This window comes from Lithobates pipiens, unplaced genomic scaffold (genome assembly GCF_037356315.1).
Source record: "Lithobates pipiens isolate NorthernLeopardFrog02 unplaced genomic scaffold, aLitPip1_a1.2 Scaffold_13, whole genome shotgun sequence".
Lineage (NCBI taxonomy): Eukaryota > Metazoa > Chordata > Amphibia > Anura > Ranidae > Lithobates > Lithobates pipiens.
Genome location: NW_027507718.1, coordinates 553,438,418 through 553,459,685, shown reverse-complemented (window position 1 = coordinate 553,459,685; position 21,268 = coordinate 553,438,418).

Below are 21,268 nucleotides of genomic sequence, written 5' to 3'. Positions count from 1 at the left end.
CTAGGCCAGTGATGGTGAACCTTGGCACCCCAGATGTTTTCGAACTACAATTCCCATGATGCTCCACTACACTGGAGACTGCATTAGCTTCATGGGAAATGTAGTTCCAAAAGATCTTGGGTGCCAAGGTTCACCATCACTGGCCTAGGCTATAAGAAGAATGCCAAGATCCTGAAAATGAGCTGCAGCACGGTGGTCAAGCCCATACAGTGGTTTAACAGGACAGGTCCCCCCAGGGTTCTGTCCTGGGACCAATCCTATTCAATGTATTCATAAAATACCTGGAGGATGGGATAAACAGCTCAATCTGTGTATATGTGGATGATACTAAGCTTAGCAGGGCAATAACTTATATGCAGAATGTGGAAACATTGCAAGAAAAGCTGAACAAATTAATGTGGTGGGCAACTACATGGAAAATTAGGTTTAATGTAGAAAAATGTAAAATAATGCATTTGGGTGGCAAAAATATAAATGCAATCTACTCACTAGGGGGAGAACCTTTGGGAGAATCTAGGATGGAAAGAACATATGAGTGCTGCCAGCATTGCTGCAGAGGTTGTAGGGGTGGGGGGGGGGGGTCAGCCTGTCAGTGCTCAGACTATATGCCGCACACTGCATCAAATTGGTCTGCATGGCTGTCATCCCAGAAGGAAGCCTCTTCTAAAGATGATGCACAAGAAAGACCACAAACAGTTTGCTAAAGACAAGCAGAGTAAGGCCGCGTACACATGCGGGGACTGTTTGCCCAACTTTGTCCGCTGAACAGTGTTTCAGCGGACAGTCCGCTCGTGTGTGGGCTTTCAGCGGACAGTTTCAGCAAACAGTCCGCTGAACAAGGTTTTTCGGAAATTCCGAAAAACTGTCCGCTGAAACTTTGTTTCAGCGAACAGTCCCCTCGTGTGTAGGCTTGTTCGTCAAACTAAGTTCCGCGCATGCTCAGAAAGGATTTACACGCCGAAGTTTGCATTGCAGTGTATAGGACGTTGTTTTCTAGTCCCGTCGTACGTGCTGTACACGTCATCGCGCACGGTTTCAGCAAACTGTTCGTTCGTCGTGTGTGGCCATGTCCGTCCATGCTAATTTTGAGCGGACTGTTTGCTGAAACTGTTTGACGGACAAAGTTGGGCGAACAGTCCCCGCGTGTGTACGCAGCCTAAGGAAATGGATTACTGGAACCATGTCTTGTGGTCTGATGAGACCAAGATAAACTTATTTGGTTCAGATGGTGTCAAGCGTGTGTAGCAGCAACCAGGTGAGGAGGACAAAGACAAGTGTTTCTTGCCTACAGTCAAGCATGGTGGTGGGAGTGTCATGGTCTTGGGCTGCATGATTGCTGCAGGCACTGGGGGGCTACAGATCATTGAGGGAACCATGAATGCAATCCAACATGATAACCACCCCAAACACACCTCCAAGACGACCACTGCCTTGCTAAAGAAACTGAGGGTAAAGGTGATGGACTGGCCAAGCATGTCTCCAGACCTAAACCCTATAGATCATCTGTGGGGCATCCTCAAACAGAAGGTGGAGGAGCGCAAGGTCTCCAACATCCACCAGCTCTGTGATGTCGTCATGGGGGAGGGGAAGAGGACTCCAGTGGTGACCTGGCAACTCTGGTGACCTCCATGCCCAAGAGGGTTAAGGCAGTGCTGGAAAGTAATAGTAGCCACATAAAATATTGACACTTTGGGCCCAATTTGGACATTTTCACTTAGGGGTGTACTGACTTTTGTTGCCAGCGGTTTCGACATTAATGGCTGTGTGTTGAGTTATTTTGAGGGGACAGCAAATTTACACTGTTATACAAGCTGTACACTCACTACTTTACATTGTAGACAAGTGTCATTTCTTCAGTGTTGTCACATGAAAAGGTATAATAAAATATTTACAAACAATGTGAGGGGTGTACTTACCCCTGTGAGATACTGGATATATGATCATCGAGGGAATAAATAGGCAAAAGATCAGGCATTTCTCCAAATGCCATAAGAGTGGACTGAACATTGGCCCATCCCTACACAGCGCTGCCTTATTTTATTAGAACAATGTTGTACTTTACAATGCTTTGCCACAAGGATTATTTGTACCCTTTTGACCCACCTCACCATAAGATGACTAGCTGTCCTGACCTTATGTAATATAGAAAATTCTGCTTTTCTTACCTGGGTGTAACCATATAGATTCAGCAGCTGGGCCATTTGGAGAGAGGTGTCAGAATTGAGATCTCCAATGAAACCAGCCAGGGCACCCCGCTCCATACAGGAATAATTTGGAGCTTCCTTTGTATGTCCAGACAATATCTGTAGAACGTCTTTTATAGCTTTATTCACATGTCCACAAGAATCATACACATGGTATCCCAGAGTTATGTTGGGAAGAATATCTGGACTGCTGTTTATCTCATCAATAGCAAATATAAAAGCCAGGAGATGTCTGTATTCTCTCCGGTAAACCCTGCAGAAAATGGAGAGTTTTGCATTGGTCTACAGTACAAGGATTCAAGCCGAATTTCTTTATTCCAAAATGTATAACACATTTCAACATTTCAATGTTGGACAAACTGATGATGACTTGACGCTGTGGGTTTTTTTGTGCTAAAAAAGGGACTTTTGGCAAAAACTGTGGTGTGTTTATTTTTTCACTTATTCTATGAATGAATATGGATACTGTGTACCTCTTATGCCCTGTACACACGGACCGAAATTCCGACGGAAAATATTTGAGAGCAGGATCTCCAATTTTCCGACAACAAAATCTGATCGTAATTTTTCCGATCGTTTGTAGAGAATTCCAATCAGACAAAGTGCCACGCATGCTCAGATCAAATTAAGAGACCAAAGCTATTGGCTACTAGCCTGAATGTAGTCCTGTCATAACGTCATCACGTTCTGAACTATCAGATTTTCCAACAACTTTGTCCGACCGTGTGTATGTAACACCAGTTACAGACAAAATCCGTCTGAAAAAATCAGACGGATTTTGTGATCGGAATGTCCGACCGTGTGTATGGGGGCTTACGTTGCGTATACATGGTTGGACTTTTTGGCAGAAAAAGTCAGACGGAATCTTTTCATCAGATATTCTGATCTTGTGTGGGCCTCTGACTTTTTTTTGAGAACTTTGACAGACCTAGAAATAGAACATGTTTTAAATATTTTCCAACAAAATCAATCATTATCGGGAAAACCACTCGTCTTTACGCTGTTCCGACGGACCAAAAAGGCACATGCTCTGAAGCAAGTGAGAGACAGCAGCTATTGGCTACTGGCTATTAAAATTCCTTTTGCTAGTCTCGTCATATGTGTTGTACATCACAGCGTTCTAGACGGTCAGACTTTGGTGTGATCGAGAGACCGCTTGAGCAGAACTCCATAAGAAAAACCATCAGAGTTTATTCCGACAGAAAAACCGGTTGTGTGTACGTGGCATCACTCATTCATGCAGACCCCCACAACCACCAGACCAGGGTTGTGGGAAAGAGGCTCTTGTCCTCTTCATTCTGGTTCTGGTGCTTTACCAGTGGTCTCCTAGCGAGGTACCCCCCCCATTGAGGGTATGTAGCCTGTTCATGGTTCAGGTGGGGAAGCTGAATTCTCACTTTTCCTGGCCTGACAGGGGCCATGATCATATATAGTAAATGCCACATGTGGATTTTCAGTGGAACCACATTCTTTTTTTTCTGCCTGAAATTTCCCCTTAAAATCAATATCAGACCTTACTGGTCTGGTATGGATTTTTATGTAGGGCCATATGCCATTATTTGGGTACCCCTTGACATCCTTATCAGAACCTCATCAGGGTAAAAGGTCCTCATGGGGAATTATACACTTGTTTGTTTGTGTGGGGTCAACTATTAACATCTATACCAGATCCCCTCAGCTGGGATACGAGTCTGCTATAGGTTAGGTGAATCCTCAGCTGATTGGTAGGTGGCTGAAGCTGTAATTTGCCAGCAATTTATTTATTTTTTTATTTTTTTCTTATTTCCACTTCAGCAAAATTTCCCAAGAGACTTATTTCAACTTTTCCAGTTCAAATTTTAGTCTCTTCTCATTTTCACATCATCGTGGCTTATATTTTTATAATTTAATTTACTTGCTTATCGGGAAATTTTAAACTTACATACAAAAAGATCAGTCCCCGCCATTTCAGACCCCTAAACCCCCCACCACTACCCCACCTCCCCTGTTCATTTTATTTAAGTTCTCTCCTATCCCTGTATTACCTTCCTCTGCCTGCCATTATATTCTATAAGTATTTTTCTAAAGATTTGAATTTTTCCCAACTTTCCCATACGCCAGTATAGGTCCAAGATCGTCCTTTGTCTCTACTCTCCAGACATTCCCTTTTATTATAGTACTCTATTTGGTCAAACCAGTCTCTTATTTCTGGTTTTTCACTATTTAGCAAATTCTTTGGGATCAACCATTTAAGAGTGTCGGGATAATTGTTTTCTTTGTCTGCTTCTTTGACTTTTTAAAGTCCTGAAACAGGCACGACTGTAGATTGTATTCTATTTTCTCATTTGTTAATTCTTTTATAATGCTCACTATCTCTTGCCAGTCCTTTATCTTTGGGCATTCCCATCAGATATGCACCATTGTTGCCCTTTGATTACACTTCCTCCAGCATAATGGTGAACTCTAGACATGTGCATTCGTTTTCGTCCGAATGCATTTTCGTCCGAATTTCAGGTATTTTCGTTTTCGTTTTGACAAATGATAACGAAAGTGCAGATTCCGAAAAACGAAAGATCCGACATAAATAAATGCTTTTTTTCGTTTTCGTTGTTACAACAGTTCGATATAGAATAGGAGATTCGACGTGACTCCATATGTCTATTGAACCTGTGGTCGAATGTGCCTAAGTTTCGTTTACCTCTATTAGTCCTATTATATAGAAAAGCTTCGACAGAGAGTAAATATTCGACATAGAGAGAACAGAATCGACAGAGAGAAACGATACTGGAATTGGGTGGGGGAAGTAAATAAAAAAAAAAATAATGATAATATTCGACGGGATCGTTGCACGTTTATAATAATATTCGACGGGATCGTTGCACGTTTATAATAATATTCGACGGGATCGTCGCAACTATACGACACTGCAATCGTACATTTCGGCAATCGAATGCTCCACCTATAGGCTATATAGTTTAGCAGCTCCATCGAATCTTCTTTATCCATTCGACAGATACCATAAGCCTTCCAAGACAGATTCGACCGTAATTCATGTGGATTTTCGGACGAATGCAATTTTTGCACGAAAAACGAAATAAATAAAAACGAATTTCGGGAGTAACTAAATAAATAAAATTTACGGACGAAAACGAAAAAACGAAACGAAATATTCTAGTCTGCACATGTCTAGTGAACTCTCCACTTGATATTGATGTGTTCTCAGCGGGGTTAAGTACCATCTAGCTAACAATTTATAGTTAATTTTGATGGTGTTCATGTCCCACACATTCTCATGTATTGCTCCAATCATCCTCTCAACTTGACCGTCCTCAAGTTTTAGATCCATTTCCTTTTTCCATTGATCTATATAGACCGGTCTTCCTTGTCCTTCTAGATCTGAGAGTATTTCATATACTTTTGATTTTCCTTTCTTTAATGACTGTTGTGTATAGCAGAGTTTTTCCAAGAACCTCTTTTATCCTTCATCCCGTATTAGATGTGGAAATGTTTTTATGAAGTGTTTTATTTGAAACTGATTCCAATAATTTATTTTCCATCCTGTAGATTTTTCTATTTCTTGTCGTGTTTTAGTCTTACCCTTTATAATAACATCTTTCAATTGAGTTTTTTTTTTATTTTCCGTGCGGTGAATATCTCTCTCCCCGGTGCATAAAAAGTAGTTCCCGTAAGTGCCAGTAATGGAGAATTATACTCCCATTTCTCTTTCCGATAAAAGTGTCCCAAATTTTAAAAACATTTTTAGTCAAGACATGTGTGTCTTGGTCCAGTATCCTGTATTTTTGTGGTACCCAAATATTTTTATGTAATATGCTTCTACTTATTGTGTTTTCTATCTCTACCCACATTTTCCCGCTATTCTTGTTTGTCCACTCTATCATACGTGCCAAAACTACTGCTTTATAATATCTATTTATATCTGGGGTTGCCAATTCCCCGTGTTCCCTTTTCCTAGTGATGAGTACAAATTTTATTCTTGGCTTTCTATTCTGCCAGATGAATTTTATCAACATTTTTTTTATTATCTTGAAGAAGCTCTGCGAGATCCCTATTGGTAACATCTGAAATTTGTACATTACTTTTGGTAGGATGACCATTTTAAACATATTTATATATTTATTCTGCCTATCCATGATAGTGTGCGTGAGCATATTTTCTTTAGTTCTGCCTTGACCTCCTTTATTAGTGGAATATAATTCGCTATATAGAGTTTTTCAAACATTGGAGTTAATTTGATTCCCAAATATTTTAGTTATTTTTTAACCCAAGTAAATGGGAATTCTTTATGGAGAATCTGGACTTCACTTTCCTCTACTCCTATATTTAATATTTCTGTTTTAATAGGGTTTATTTTAAAATTTGAGAGTTCCCCATATTTTATTACTTCTTTCATTATAATTGGCAAAGTCACCTTTGGATTTGTCACATACTTTAGCACATCATCTGCATATGCTGCTATTTTATGTACCTTCTCTCTCACTTCCACCCCTCCTATATCAGGATTGTTTCGTAAAGTCGCCAAAAAGGGTTCCATTGATAGAACATATAGGAGAGGTGAGAGTGGGCAGCCCTGACGTGTTCAATTGCACATCTCAAAACCAGAAGACAATCTTCTGTTGACCTTCACCATAGCTGTTGGGCCATTGTATAAATTCTTAATAATTTACATGCACTTTGGTCCTATTCCCAGGTGCCGTAATGTATCCATCATGAATCCCCAGTCTACCCTGTCAAATGCCTTTTCCGCATCTATTGACAGGAGTAGAACTGGGGATTCACTTGACTTTCTTTTCCCTAGCAACAGGATTGTTTTTAAACTACTGTCTCGCCCCTCTCTACCCAGGACAAACCCGGTCTAGTCTGAGTTCATCCAGCATGGTATTTTTAATCTAGTAGCCAAAATCTTTGCATAGATTTTTATATCAGCATTTAAGAGAGCAATGGGTCTATAACTCAAACAGTTGGTTTTACCTTATTATTGTGATATATGCCAGTAATGATTATTTTCTAGTTTCTTCCTCTTCTCCTAGATTGTTTAAATATTCACATAGTCTGGGGATCAGAAGCTCTTGAAATGTTTTATAATATTTAATCGTGAAACCGTCTGGTCCTGGGCTTTTTCCAGATGGGGTGTCTCTCATTGTCTGTTTAATTTCTTCTTCTGCAATTCTTTTTTCCAGTTCTTTTATTTGCTCAGTTTGGATTCTAGGTAATTTTGCTTCCTTCAGGTAAATTTGTATCTTCCTTCTTCTAGTTTCTTTTTCTTGTACCAACTCTTCCTTTTTTATTGAGTATAATGCACTATAATAGCATTGAAATGCTGCTGCAATCTCTGATGTTTTGTTTACTAATTCTCCCTTTTCGTTTTTAATCTTTTCTATATAATTTATTGACTTCTTTTTTCTTACTAGGTTTGCTAGGTATTTTCCTGCTTATTACCCCACTTATATCTCTCCTGAGCTACTCTATTATAGTTGCGTCTCTCTTCTTCTTCTAACACTTTCTTAATTTCTTCTCTTTTTTTAATCAATTCCTGGAATGTTTCCTTTTTCTCTTGCTTTTTATGACTTTGTTCCAATTCATATATTTCTTTGGTAATTCTCGTCATTTTTTTTACCGTTCCTGTTTTTTTTCTGCTCCGATCTAGATCAATTTAACTCTAATTACAGACTTATGAGCCTCCCATATAGTTGCTTTCGATAGATCTGGAGTGTCGTTTTCCCGGAAATATTTTTCAATCTCCTCTTTTATAATTTTTTGATTTTCCTCATCTTCCAGCAAGTCTTCATTCATTCTCCATGTGCCTCTACCCATGGACTCTGCAGTTTCATCTTTAACGTTACTGGTGCATGGTCTGAAGCTGTTATTATCCCTATTTTTGTTTCTGATATATCCTGCAAGGTTCTGTGTTCCACCATAATATAGTCCAGACGGGAATATGTTCCGTGTACTGCTGAATAAAATGTATAGTCCTTTATACTTGTGTGTTGCAGTTGCCAGGGATCTACCAATTGGTGTTCAAAGAGATTTTTTTTTATTTTCCTCGATTGCCTTATTTCCCTGTCTATTACGTCCGAGGTGCTATCCATTTTATGGTCCATGGGGAAATTAAAATCTCCTGCCAATATTAATTTGCCTTGTTTAAATTCCATTAGATCTTTCAATATTCTCACCAGGTATTTTTTCGGATTTTTATTTGGACAATAAATAATAGCAAGCGTATACTTAACCACTACAATACAGGGCACTTTCACCCCCTTCCTTCCCAGCCCAATTTTCAGCTTTCAGCGCTCTAGCGCTTTCAGTGACAATTGCGCGGTCATGCTACACTGTACCCAAATGAAATTGTTATCATTTTGTTCGCACAAATAGAGCTTTATTTTGGTGTTATTTATTCACGACTCCGTTTTTTTTTTTTTGCGATATAAGCGCAAAAATAGCAGAAATTTGGAAAAAAAAACAATATTTTCTTTTTTCTATTTGAAAAGAAATCCAATAAAATCAAATTTTGTCATAAATTTAAGCCAAAATGTATTCTGCTACATGTTTTTGGTAAAAAAAATTCCGTTAAGTGTATAATAATTGGTTTGTGTGATCACGGACATATGTACGCAAATGATCATGTACATATGTGTGCAGGTGATCACGTACATATGTGTGCAGATAATCATTGGGACATGTGATTTTAGTGGGACATATGTGGGGGACATGTTTTTATTATTAGGGACATGTGTTATTATTATTTGGGGACATGTATGTTTTGGGGACATGTGTGTTTTGGGGACATATGTGGGGACTGTGTTTGTACTGTGTGGTGTGTTGTGTGTTTACACTACACTGATGATCAGTGAGTAAAAAGCTGTAAAAAGCAGCCCATACTCACTGATCATCAGCCGGCTGCAGCGTTCTGCTCTCCTCTCCTCAGCGGTGACTTCCGTGTGAGGAGAGGAGAGCCGATTGCCTAGCAACCGGCTGTTTGTTTACATCACATGACGGCCGTGATTGGACACGGCCGTCATGTGATCAGGAGGGCCAATCACAGAGCCCTCCTGCCGATCTGAGATGTGCCGTGTCCGGGTGACACGAGCACATCGGGATTGCGCCGCTGCGTGGGCGCGCGCGCGCGCGATCCCGCTACTCCTGAATGACGTTCCTGAACGTCCTATCAGGAGTAGACGGCTCCCACCCGGCCGTATATATGCATTGGCCGGGTGGGAAGTGGTTAATATTATATATATTTCCTAAGAGAAAAAGAAACCGTCCTTCTGGATCCACTTTCCTTTTTTCGATTTCAAACGGTATATCTTTTCCAAAACCCCTTTTGCCCTGCTAACTGGTGAATCTCCATAAAACCATGTTGGAAAATTTATTGAACAGATTTTAATATTTGAATCCTGGGTAATATGCGTCTCCTGTAAGAATATAATTCACGGCCTTATATCTTTCCAATTCTCGTAAAATTATATGTCTCTTCCTTGGTGAGTTCAGGCATGTACATTATAGGACATAACTTTATTACTATTCATATCCTCAATTTCTATCCAGGTCTCCACGCGTCCCCCCAGGGGGCCCGTCCTGACCCCCATTGGGGGGGCTCGTGACGGGGCCACCCACGGGGACACGTGGGGCTCTCATACATCTTAATTGAGGCAGAGGAATCCACTGTTCTTCCTAAAACGAACACTAAAACAAACAACCGCCCACCCTTCCCTCTTCTTCCCACCCCCCTGTGCCCCCCTCTCCTCCCCACCTCCCCCTTCTCCCCTTAGCTGTTGGTAGTTTGACCCTATGGCCTCAAGAGCAAAAGATGATTCACTGCTGTCCTTTGTTTGAGGTGAAAATCTATTTGGTGCACTAGCCCTACTTCTCCTATTTTACAAGGAGGGTGGCCTCACCTGCCCACCGAGCATATTGCCCTGTCCCCCGCCTCCATTATGTTCTTTCTACTCTACCTTGATCCCCGCACTGCAGTCATCCCACCCCCCATCCCGGTATTGGGATTTCTATTTTTCTACAAAAATCTGGGATCTCTTCAACAAATCTTAATCTAGTGCTTATTCTGTTTCTCGTCGCAATCAAGCAAACAGGAAAACCCCAATTATACTGTATTTCTTGATCATGAAGGGTTTTTAAACAAGGGTTTGAGCATCCTTCTTCTTCTCAAAGTCCTGAAAAACTTGTATGGTTTTTTTCTTCATATTCATTTGGTGGTTTCCTCCTCAGACTTCTCCAAATTAATTTTTTTTTCCCTCCCATCTTTTGAAACGTACAATTACATCGCTTGGTTTTTCCATAGGGAGCCCGAATGGTCTTCTTAGTCTGTGTATCCTTTTAAATTCTATTATATTAGTTTCATCTTTCCCCAACATTGGATTTAATAATTTCGTTATTGTTTCTACAATTGTCTTCCTGTACAGATTCTGGCAGACCTCGGATTCTCAGATTTTTCTTCTTTCTCTATTTTCGTGATCTTCTATTTTATACATTTGTTCCTGTTGTTCCTTTTTTATTAAATTTATTTTGCCTCTCAGTTCCTTTATTGTTTCTGTGTGGGAGACCACCATTGTCTCTACTTCTTCTATTCTTGAGAGCATATAACCCAAGTTTTTTTATGAATATTTGTCATTTCTGGTTTTAAGGAATTTTCCAGGGCTGCAAAAAAATTTTCCATATCAAATTTTGTTGGTAGTTGGATTGAATCCAGGGCATCAGCCCCTCCACAAGCTCCTTCTCCAGACTCTTCCAAATCATGTTCTATTCTCAATTCGGAAGGTATACTGCTATTAACTGTTGTCTTGCTTTGACCCTTTTTTTTCCTTCCTTTCTTTGATTTCAGTCTGCCACCCTTTCACACTCTGATGTCTTTCTCCCTCCCCTTCTCCCTGTAATAAATATATTTTCATAGGACCCAGACTTGAACTAGGGCCTATGTTTATGAAATTTATGGAATTTTCATAGTTTTTGCTTCCTTAAAAAAAAAATGTTGCTAGATATCTATTAATCTGGAACAATCTTTTTACCAGTCAGGCAGCGATTGCATTTTTCCCCTGCAATTTGTTCAGGGAGCAGTTCAGAGAGCAGAGAGCAGTTTGACTATGTCATTCAGATATCACCAATTTTGCACTATTACCGCAGACCAATCAACCAACTATTCATTCAGAATTCGCCAGCTGCTGGTTAACTTGTACCTTTCTTTCAACAGACTTGTATATTATATTTTCTTTTTATCCTTCCTTCTCTTCCTTCCTCCCCCTTCCTTCTTTCCTTCTTTCCCCCCTTTTTCTCTGCCAGTCTTTGCTCTTTTATATACCTTTAACTTTTTAAAGTCCCGTGCAGTCCAATGTTCAAACCTTTAAACAATCACTATATTCCAGTCAAAGCTGCTCCTTCCTTCCAGGTTTTTTTCCCTTCTTTCCTTTTTCCTCCTTCCCCTTTAAGAAAAAAAAGAAATCCATTTCCTCATTTTTTTTCTCTCTCTTCCCTTTCTTTTCCCCCTCTTCAGTACATTTGTAAATATACTTGTAGAGAAAAGGATACTTATAGCTGTAGTTCATTCATTCATAGTGTTACTTATCTGTATCAGCCAGGTAGGGGGGTCGGATCCACTTTCAACCTGCAGTCTAGTTGGCATCTCCCACTGGCTCTGTTCTCCTCAGCACCACTGTTCCAAGGATCCTCAGCTCACCTTGGAGCTCCTTGGGTCTCCCTGGGACTCCCCGGGTCTCCCCGAATGTCTCCGACCCTCTCTGGGGACCGCCCCGCTCACCTCTGCTCTGTCAGCTCTCTCCAGTCCTCCCTCAGCATTCCTCGGTGTCGGTGGCCTCTTCTGATGCTCGCCCACAGGCCGCCGCGATTCTGCTGCGCCAAGCCGGCCCCAAGAGCACCAAGACTCCAAAGTGAGGCTCCCCAGGGAGAGTCACGCAGCCCACCAAGAGCCACCAGACCTCCAAGGAGCCGCCAGACCACCGCAGGTACGGACTCTGCACATGCTGTATTCCCTGCCAAATGCGGAGGGTGTGGGGAGTTTGGGGGGTGCGAGATCAAAAGCAGTACTTTCCTTCTTTCATCGTAGCAGGAGAGGAGAGGTCTCGGACCGCCACTGTGTGCAGCCTGTTGGCGCAATGTCAGGCTCCTCCCTCCCACTCAGGGGTTGCCAGCAATTTAAACAGAATTTTTTACATTTGTAAATGTTAATGTTGCTGTAGTAGGTTGTATACATTATGCTGATGCACTATTTCACCAGCAGGGTCAGGGCATCCCCAAAGCGTGTTAGTTATAGTTTTCCCTCTTTTTGAACTCTGCCTATGTTACCTCAAAGAGTCAAATCAACCCTCAAACACACCCACACTAATTTTTTTTGTTTTTTTTATCTTTGACAACAAAACAATCCACCCATGTTGTAGAGTTCAGAAGAAGGGGAGACATTCTTTAGTTGAGCAAAAGAAATGTGGCAGGGCTGACACAATTCCTTGTTATTTCATTTAACAAATAGAAAGAATTTGTTAGATGAGAATTTTTCTTTAACTGTGTTGTCTTTAATCTTTTCACTGCCAGAGCCACATTTGTGTGAAATATTAAAATGCCTGAAGATTAGTTAATCCCCCAAACATTATATATTTTCTGAAAGCAAAGACCCTGTGATATTAGTGGAGTTGTTTATCAAACACATATTTTCAGCAAGAAATACACTAAAAGTAATGTTACTGCACACAAATGAAATGTGGTAGTCAACTTTTTTGTAAAATATAAAATATGAGGTTGTTCTGAGTAAATAGAAACCCAACATGTAAAGCCTTTTTATTGAGCATGTCGGTGAAAAGGTAAATGCAATGCCGGCCATCAGAAACAGAAATACTATATAATGTTATTGTGGTGCCTTAAAATTCATGCCCAACCAAAACCCTTTTTCTTTTGGACAGCCACTGTCCAGGGCTCCATTAGAGAGATTTCCCCTCACTTCCTGTCCTGCAGATAACAGTTTTACCAGACAGGAAGAGAGGAAAAATTTGCAATAGGGACACCAACAGAAATACAAGACTGACCGGGATTCCAGCCTTCCAGTACTTTACTAAAAATTGTGTTTATTTCTGTGCTGATATTTGAGAGATTCCTTCACTTTCTATGGTAAAAAGTTATCTGCAGGACAGGAAATGAGGGAAAATCTCTCTAGTGGAGCCCCAGATAGCAGTAAAAACCTGACAGGGATTCTTTATCCTTCCCAACTCTATTTGAAAGTCAAAAAAAGATATTGAGTCTATAAGGGCCAAAGTCATTCAAGGTCCCATTTATACTTGTGTATTGTGGTAACACATAACAATGTATGGCAAAGCACCTTCTCTATGGGCAGTGCAATGTGGTGTCATTCATTGTGAATTGCCCCCCAATGCATTGTACTGTAGATCCCACCACACAACACACCTCTAAGCACCATAATACACATACCATGCTCTGCGGAGTGCTGCCTTATTAAAGAAAAGGAATTGCATGTTTATTTTCCACCATTGTGGTGCATTGGCAGCTATTCATAATGAATAAATGTGACCATTAATACCCAGTTTTCATGTACATATTTTTATATAAATGCCGTGTAACAGACTGAATGAGCCCTGCACATCATCACACATATCTCCTAAACACACAGCTCTGTAGATCAGATTGGAAGATTTGCTCCTCATATTTCACTTACGCTGAACACATGAGATTTTCAATAAGACTTCCCTTCAGCCGCCACCGTGACACTACAGAATGTACAGAGAATATCCCTCCTATAATGATGTCTCCATCCTGAGAATACTTGTACTCAAATGTATAATTCCCCATAGTCATATCACAGCGGTGATCAGAGTTCTGGGTGTCACATGTACAGGGGGTCACACACAAAGACAACCACAATATTCTAAGTGGATATCTGAAGATAACATGGCCGACTCCAATGAGTTCTTCCTCTTCTCTTGACCTCATCTTTACTGACATCAGCCCAGGATCCTGACACTGACTTCATGGCTCAGCTGAAGGCTGTGAGAGTGTCAGATTTATAAAGAATAATTCTGTTATTTATTACTGATAGACTGGAATATGAATCTACTTATAGAGTAGGAAAAAAAAGGTCAAACATAAAATACACAGAATCCATCTTTGTCAGTATTGTAGAAAGTGAAGGTTAAAAAAAATCAATATGACATTGTACATGACATAGTAAAAATGAGAAGTTTGCTGGCCAAGAATGCCATGTGTATTATTATTATTATTATTATTATTATTATTATTATTATTATTCGTAAAATTAATTTAATATAAATATAGGTGTAGGGATGAGGTTCAGCAGTTACCATAGATTTGGGGTGAATCTCTGGGATTCAAAACATTTGGGAATCACACAAAAAATGTCCAGGTTCACCACAAAAATAGAGAACATCCTCTATTGCGGCTCACAAGGAATGGATGAAGACATGGATGACCTATCGATGGACGGGTGGGGTTACAACAGTTTTATTGTCAGTGTTGTTAGAGACAGCTGACAATTCTTTGTAGAAAGAGATTACTATTTTTTTCCATCGTTACATGTCCCCCAATGGCAGAGCATAAATCAGAACGTTAGCGTGTTACTGCCAATCTGCCCTTTAAGCTGCCTTTTGTTTGAAGTATGCAACTGGATCATTTGAAAGACTAAGTGCAAGAACAGTGTGCACCTAAACCACCACCCATCATTCACCAAACCCCCTATCCTAACTGATAAGGTAAATGTTGGCATACACCAGTTAGGCCTATTATCCATGATTAAAACTATCCTGCTGCTGGACAATTTTACATTGCTGTATCCTGTGCAGTATCCTAATTCCTGATGAGAATTTGACAATTTTAAATCAGTATAGAAACCTTCCATGTGAGGCAAGCCAAGGTCTCTATATTGATGTCTGACTTTTCGGGCTTTCTACTTTGACAATAAATCAGTGATCCAGCAAATGGTATCATATACCTGTTTTTTTTTTTTTTTTCCTTTGATGTGTAGTGGGACAAGGCAAGGTCTAAAAGATGAAATGTTCTGCTGCAGAGGCAGAAAAATGTATTAATGACAAAAAAACGCTCCCCCTACGCAGAATTGTCAGCCATCCCTACACATTCTGACACACACTGACAATATGGCTGCTGTAAGGCCACTCTTATATAGGAAGAGGCCTGGGTTTCCATTCCTTTACATTATTGGCTCTTGAGACACAGCTGACTAGGGGCAATAAGTATGCACTGATTATAGGTTGCCCCTTATTTCTGTTGGTGAACCTGCAAACTTACCAGCTAAAAGTCTAAAATGTGCAAACTTTGTGATTGCCGGGGAATTGCTGCAAATTCATTGTAGCTGGGAATCCAAACTTTATACCTATTAACCTGTAATGTCATGAAACCCTGCAGAAACACAGGTATATGGTCAAAAGATAAATTAATAGAATTAACCTTTTCACTACCAGGCCCCATGCTCCATTTTTACACTCAGAGGGCCAGACCATTTTTGCAATTTTTCCATTGCTTTTCTATTTTTCCCTTACAGCTTTCAGAGTTTGTAAAAGACCCCCCAAATCATATATTTTTCTGAAAGCACATAACCAGTAGAATACAAATAAGGTGCTACTGATTTTTCGGGCACAATAATATTTGCGAAAATATTTATCAAAACAATTAATAATAATAATAATAATAATAATAATAATAATAATAATAAATCATTATTAGCAGATAAAAACACAACACATTTTACAAAATTCCTACTAAATATAAAGACTAAACTGTATTAAGTTAATAAATAACCATTATTTGTAAATTTTAGATTGTGCCTTTTTGCAAAATGGTGAATTATTGAACATACGCAAAAAAATAAATATCCAAATTTCTCTATTAAAATGTTGAGGTTTTAATTTTTCACTTTCAGATTTCAGAGTTTGTTAAAGACCCACCCAAATCATATATTTTCTGAAAGCACATGATCTGTAGAAGAAAAATAAGGTGCTACTGATTTTAATGCCCTGTGATATTTGAGAAAATGTTTATTAAAACAGTATATTCGCAAAAAATTATCTTAAATCATTATTAGCAGATACAAATTTTACAAAAATGCCTGCTAAATTCCTTCTAAATATAAAGGCTAAACCTGTATTGAGTTAATAAATAACAAATATTTTTAAATTGTGTCTGTGACGGAACCAATCCCACAATCCGATTGAGTGCTTCCATCAGTATACCGCTTCCTAAGTCTGAATATAGATATCAGATATTCCAACCGCTCACAAGCACAAAACAAGACGCACTTGCTTAGCTGCTCAACATGGACTGATTTATTAGAACCAAAAAGACAAGTATTTCTAATACAGTAGAAGACTAACACCTAACCTAATTAGCATGAGCTAATTATCTAATCATTGACCCAGACTAGTTGTCTGCGAGATAAGACTTTTCAGGGTAAGACTTTGTCTCCTAGCTTACTGACTGACTATTCAATACACATTACCATAAACATAAACACAGGGTTAATTAGCACAACCAAGAATGTGTGGAATATTCTTACAAGCCAGACTAGACTCATTTACACAACAGACAGGTGGCTGGAGTTGATGACATTGGCATCTAACAGTTTGTGTCCCAACAGTGTGATTCAGTCTATTGTTAATATGGCAAATACATATCCAGAGTCTGTGTGTCTTGGGGGGGACATGGATCTGAATCCAAGTAACACCACCTCAGGGGACACCAGGCATACAGCTCACAAAGAGCACCGTTCCCCCAAATGAAAGGGCCCATAATCGCAAGGCAAGAGGCTCGCATTCTGTCCCATCCAACAGCCTCTGACCCGGCTAGGTCTGTCACATTTCTCCCCTTTCGGCAGGAGACTAACACAGGAGGAGACCCCAGATGGGTTGACTCCAAAGTTAGTCAGTGATTCCAGTCCCCCAATGCCGGTATCCACACAGTACCCCAAACAAATTGGTCCAAACAGAGTATTCCTTACCCAGCCAACCTCTGCCTCTCTCAGAGAACATATCTGCTGCTGGGGAGAGGCCTGGACTGACCCTTCTCCCTCAAGTCTTTTCAGCCGCTGGAGAGAAGACAGGGTGACTGGGCTCACTCCATCAAGTTGTTGGTGATCTGGGCCGACTGCCCAGCATCCCTGGGGTATAAAGTGGAGACTGAAATTCCATCCATCGATATCAGCTCAAGCTGTAGTTGTGTGTAGGGGCCAGTAGCATTCTATCCTGTTAACACTTCAGCTGAGGACCCCACATCATCCACTCCAGCTGACTTTTGGGGAATCAGGCCGACTGCCCCGGCTCCCTGGAACTCTGCAGCCATTACCAGTGCTGGGCAGAGGTTGGTAGCACTCTGCCCGGTTGCCAGCACTTCAGCTGAGTTGGTGTCATCATTCTGGGGTGCCGTCTGCTGTTGGAACTCCCTTTCACTGGTATTGTCTCAAAGGTGCACGAACCCTTGTTGGAGAGGGAAAATGTCTGCTTCTCCTCCCTTTATCTCTGAAATCCACTGGGAGAGAGGGACCATCACCTTTTCACCTTGGGCCTCTAAAACTGCCACGGTTGTGGAGCAGGGGTCTGCAGTACTCTGTCCTGCTGCAAGTACTTGAGCAGGTGATGCGTAATCTATAACATCCTCTGATGAACAGTCCATTAAGTCCATAAATTCTGTAATCGGTGGCTGGAGAGATGGGCCAACTGCCCCAGCTCTCTGGAACTCCACAGTTCCTGCCAGTGCTGGGCAGAGTTTGACAGCACTCTGCCCTGTTGCCAGCCCTTCTGCTGGGGGCTCCACATCACCCGCTTTGGCTAACTGTTGGGGCAAGAGGCTGGATTCCTCCACTTCCAAATTGTGTAGCTTCCAATGGGGAGGTGAGCTGGCTGCTTCCCTTTCCATTTCCTCATCTGGCTGCTGGCATGACATGTCTGTGGTACTGTCTCCCAGGTGCACGGATCTGTCGTCAGTCTCTATAGTTCTTGGGCCATCTACCTCGGGAATCCCCTAGACGTGTACGAGGTGAAGAAGGTAACGGTAAGCCCAATAAACTCAGCCGCTCCTTCGGGGGTCAGTGCTACATTTAAAATTTCACATTTTTGTGAAATGGTGAAAACTGAAGGTGTGCAAAACTGTAAATAAAAACAAAAATTGAAAATAATAAAATATATAGCAACCGGGGTCAATTGGCGCTACCTAAAAACAGGTTCTTACTCCATCTGGACTCATAAAGGATAGATGTAGGTGAAAGCCAGGGTTTTTAACCAACGAACCCAATCGCCTCTCTGTACCCTATATTAATGAACTCAGGAATAAATGCAAAAACCACAGCTGCACCCAGAAAATGTTACATCAAACAATATATATAATAAGTCTCCAGACCAGCAAAGGTACTAATTTCAAAAACTAAAATTCTAATAACAGGGACTACTAATCAAACAATATGTATATAATGTGTCTCCAATCCAATGGAGATTCTGATATAAAAAACTGATAATGCTAACTGTGATAAATCACAGAAACATATCAATGCTGAGATAGGCCAAAAAACTCCCCACTGGGTATAAAGCGACAGCCTCAATCCCAAAAAACCCCAAAATTTAATCAAAAAATCAAAAGATCCCACGTGTAAAAAATTCAATGTATGACCCACTGCGATTATAACTCGAGTCGCATATATGCAAATATATATATAAAATGTGTCATTCAATAGTAAACCTAATACCTAAAATCCCATAAGTGCACTATACCAGTATTTAATGATAAAAATATATATGTAATGTATCAATCAATGAAAAAACTTATCAACCTAAAATCACATAAGTACACTATATATGTGTTTAGTGACAAAAATATATATAACCAATAAATAAATGTGAAGAAAATGTGCAGACACTCAGATATCAAAAAAACATGAGAATACCAAATAAAAAATGTGTATGTCTATACACACAGGGGGTAATATGAGACCTAATAATATAGCACAACCCCTAGTGATGAAAACCCAAAGAAATAACTTTAAAACAAAAAAGACTTAAAAATAAGTGAAAAATACAAAAAACAAGTAGAAAGAAAGTAAAAAATAATAAAGTACAAAAAGAAAATTTTTTAAAATATATGATAAATGGCAAGAAAAAAAAAATATATATATATATTAAATAAGTCCCAAATAAATGTTCATTAGTGCAGATCCAGAATTTTTTTTTGAAAGAGGTGACTTTAGTGCTTCCTGTGCAATCTTCACCGTGACTTCTGTGCTCCCCCACCAGGAACCCCACTCACCAGAAATAAGTACCCCTGCAGGGGTTGTTTGCCTTTAAGATCAATCTCCGAATATCCGGTTCTTTACTTCGTAATTGGTGACTAAACGTATCCCAGCATAGATTCCATATATCCTCATAAGAAAAAGATGGGAGCCTCCATAGTGTAATCCATATAAGATATGATTTATTTGCACAAAAAAGTAAAAATGTATAAAAACAACCGTAATAAAACAAACCAAAAAATAAAATAAAAATACTGAATGTAACCACAGCTCTCGTATAGTGAGATACACTGTGGAAACACAGTCCACCGGGGGGATTGATGTGGTGATCACCCCAAGTGTTCCAGATTAACTCCAAAGAATGCCATAAAAAATATATATAAACTTAGTACCAGAACAATCGCTGTTGTAAACTCTACCTCAGGGAAACCATGAAAAACTCCTCCTAGGGGAATGAAAAAAAGAGCGCCCCTTAATAGGGTGCTTAAGCCGGAATTTACCCTGTAGGAGTGGTGAAACCGTTGCTGTATTCCCCCCTGGGATAGAGTCCTTAGCGCGTAATGTTCAAAAGATCTCCTCGGAAGCCGTACGGTGGATACGCGGTTTGCGCTCCACCTGCGTTCCAACCACCGACGGCAACCCGGAAGTGACGTAATCAGCGTAGCTCCGTCGAACGTGTTTCGTCATTGACGTCTTCAGCGGCGGTCAATGACGAAACGCGTTCGACCAAGCTACGCTGATTACGTCACTTCCGGGTTGCCGTCGGTGGTTGGAACGCAGGTGGAGCGCAAACCGCGTATCCACCGTACGGCTTCCGAGGAGATCTTTTAAACATTACGCGCTAAGGACTCTATCCCAGGGGGGAATACAGCAATGGTTTCACCACTCCTACAGGGTAAATTCCGGCTTAAGCACCCTATTAAGGGGCGCTCTTTTTTTCATTCCCCTAGGAGGAGTTTTTCATGGTTTCCCTGAGGTAGAGTTTACAACAGCGATTGTTCTGGTACTAAGTTTATATATATTTTTTATGGCATTCTTTGGAGTTAATCTGGAACACTTGGGGTGATCACCACATCAATCCCCCCGGTGGACTGTGTTTCCACAGTGTATCTCACTATACGAGAGCTGTGGTTACATTCAGTATTTTTATTTTATTTTTTGGTTTGTTTTATTACGGTTGTTTTTATACATTTTTACTTTTTTGTGCAAATAAATCATATCTTATATGGATTTCACTATGGAGGCTCCCATTTTTTTCTTATGAGGATATATGGAATCTATGCTGGGATACGTTTAGTCACCAATTACGAAGTAAAGAACCGGATATTCGGAGATTGATCTTAAAGGCAAACAACCCCTGCAGGGGTACTTATTTCTGGTGAGTGGGGTTCCTGGTGGGGGAGCACAGAAGTCACGGTGAAGATTGCACAGGAAGCACTAAAGTCACCTCTTTCAAAAAAAATTTCTGGATCTGCTCTAATGAACATTTATTTGGGACTTATTTAATATATATATATATATTTTTTCTTGCCATTTATCATATATTTAAAAAAATTTTCTTTTTGTACTTTATTATTTTTTACTTTCTTTCTACTTGTTTTTTGTATTTTTCACTTATTTTTAAGTCTTTTTTGTTTTAAAGTTATTTCTTTGGGTTTTCATCACTAGGGGTTGTGCTATATTATTAGTTCTCATATTACCCCCTGTGTGTATAGACATACACATTTTTTATTTGGTATTCTCATGTTTTTTTGATATCTGAGTGTCTGCACATTTTCTTCACATTTATTTATTG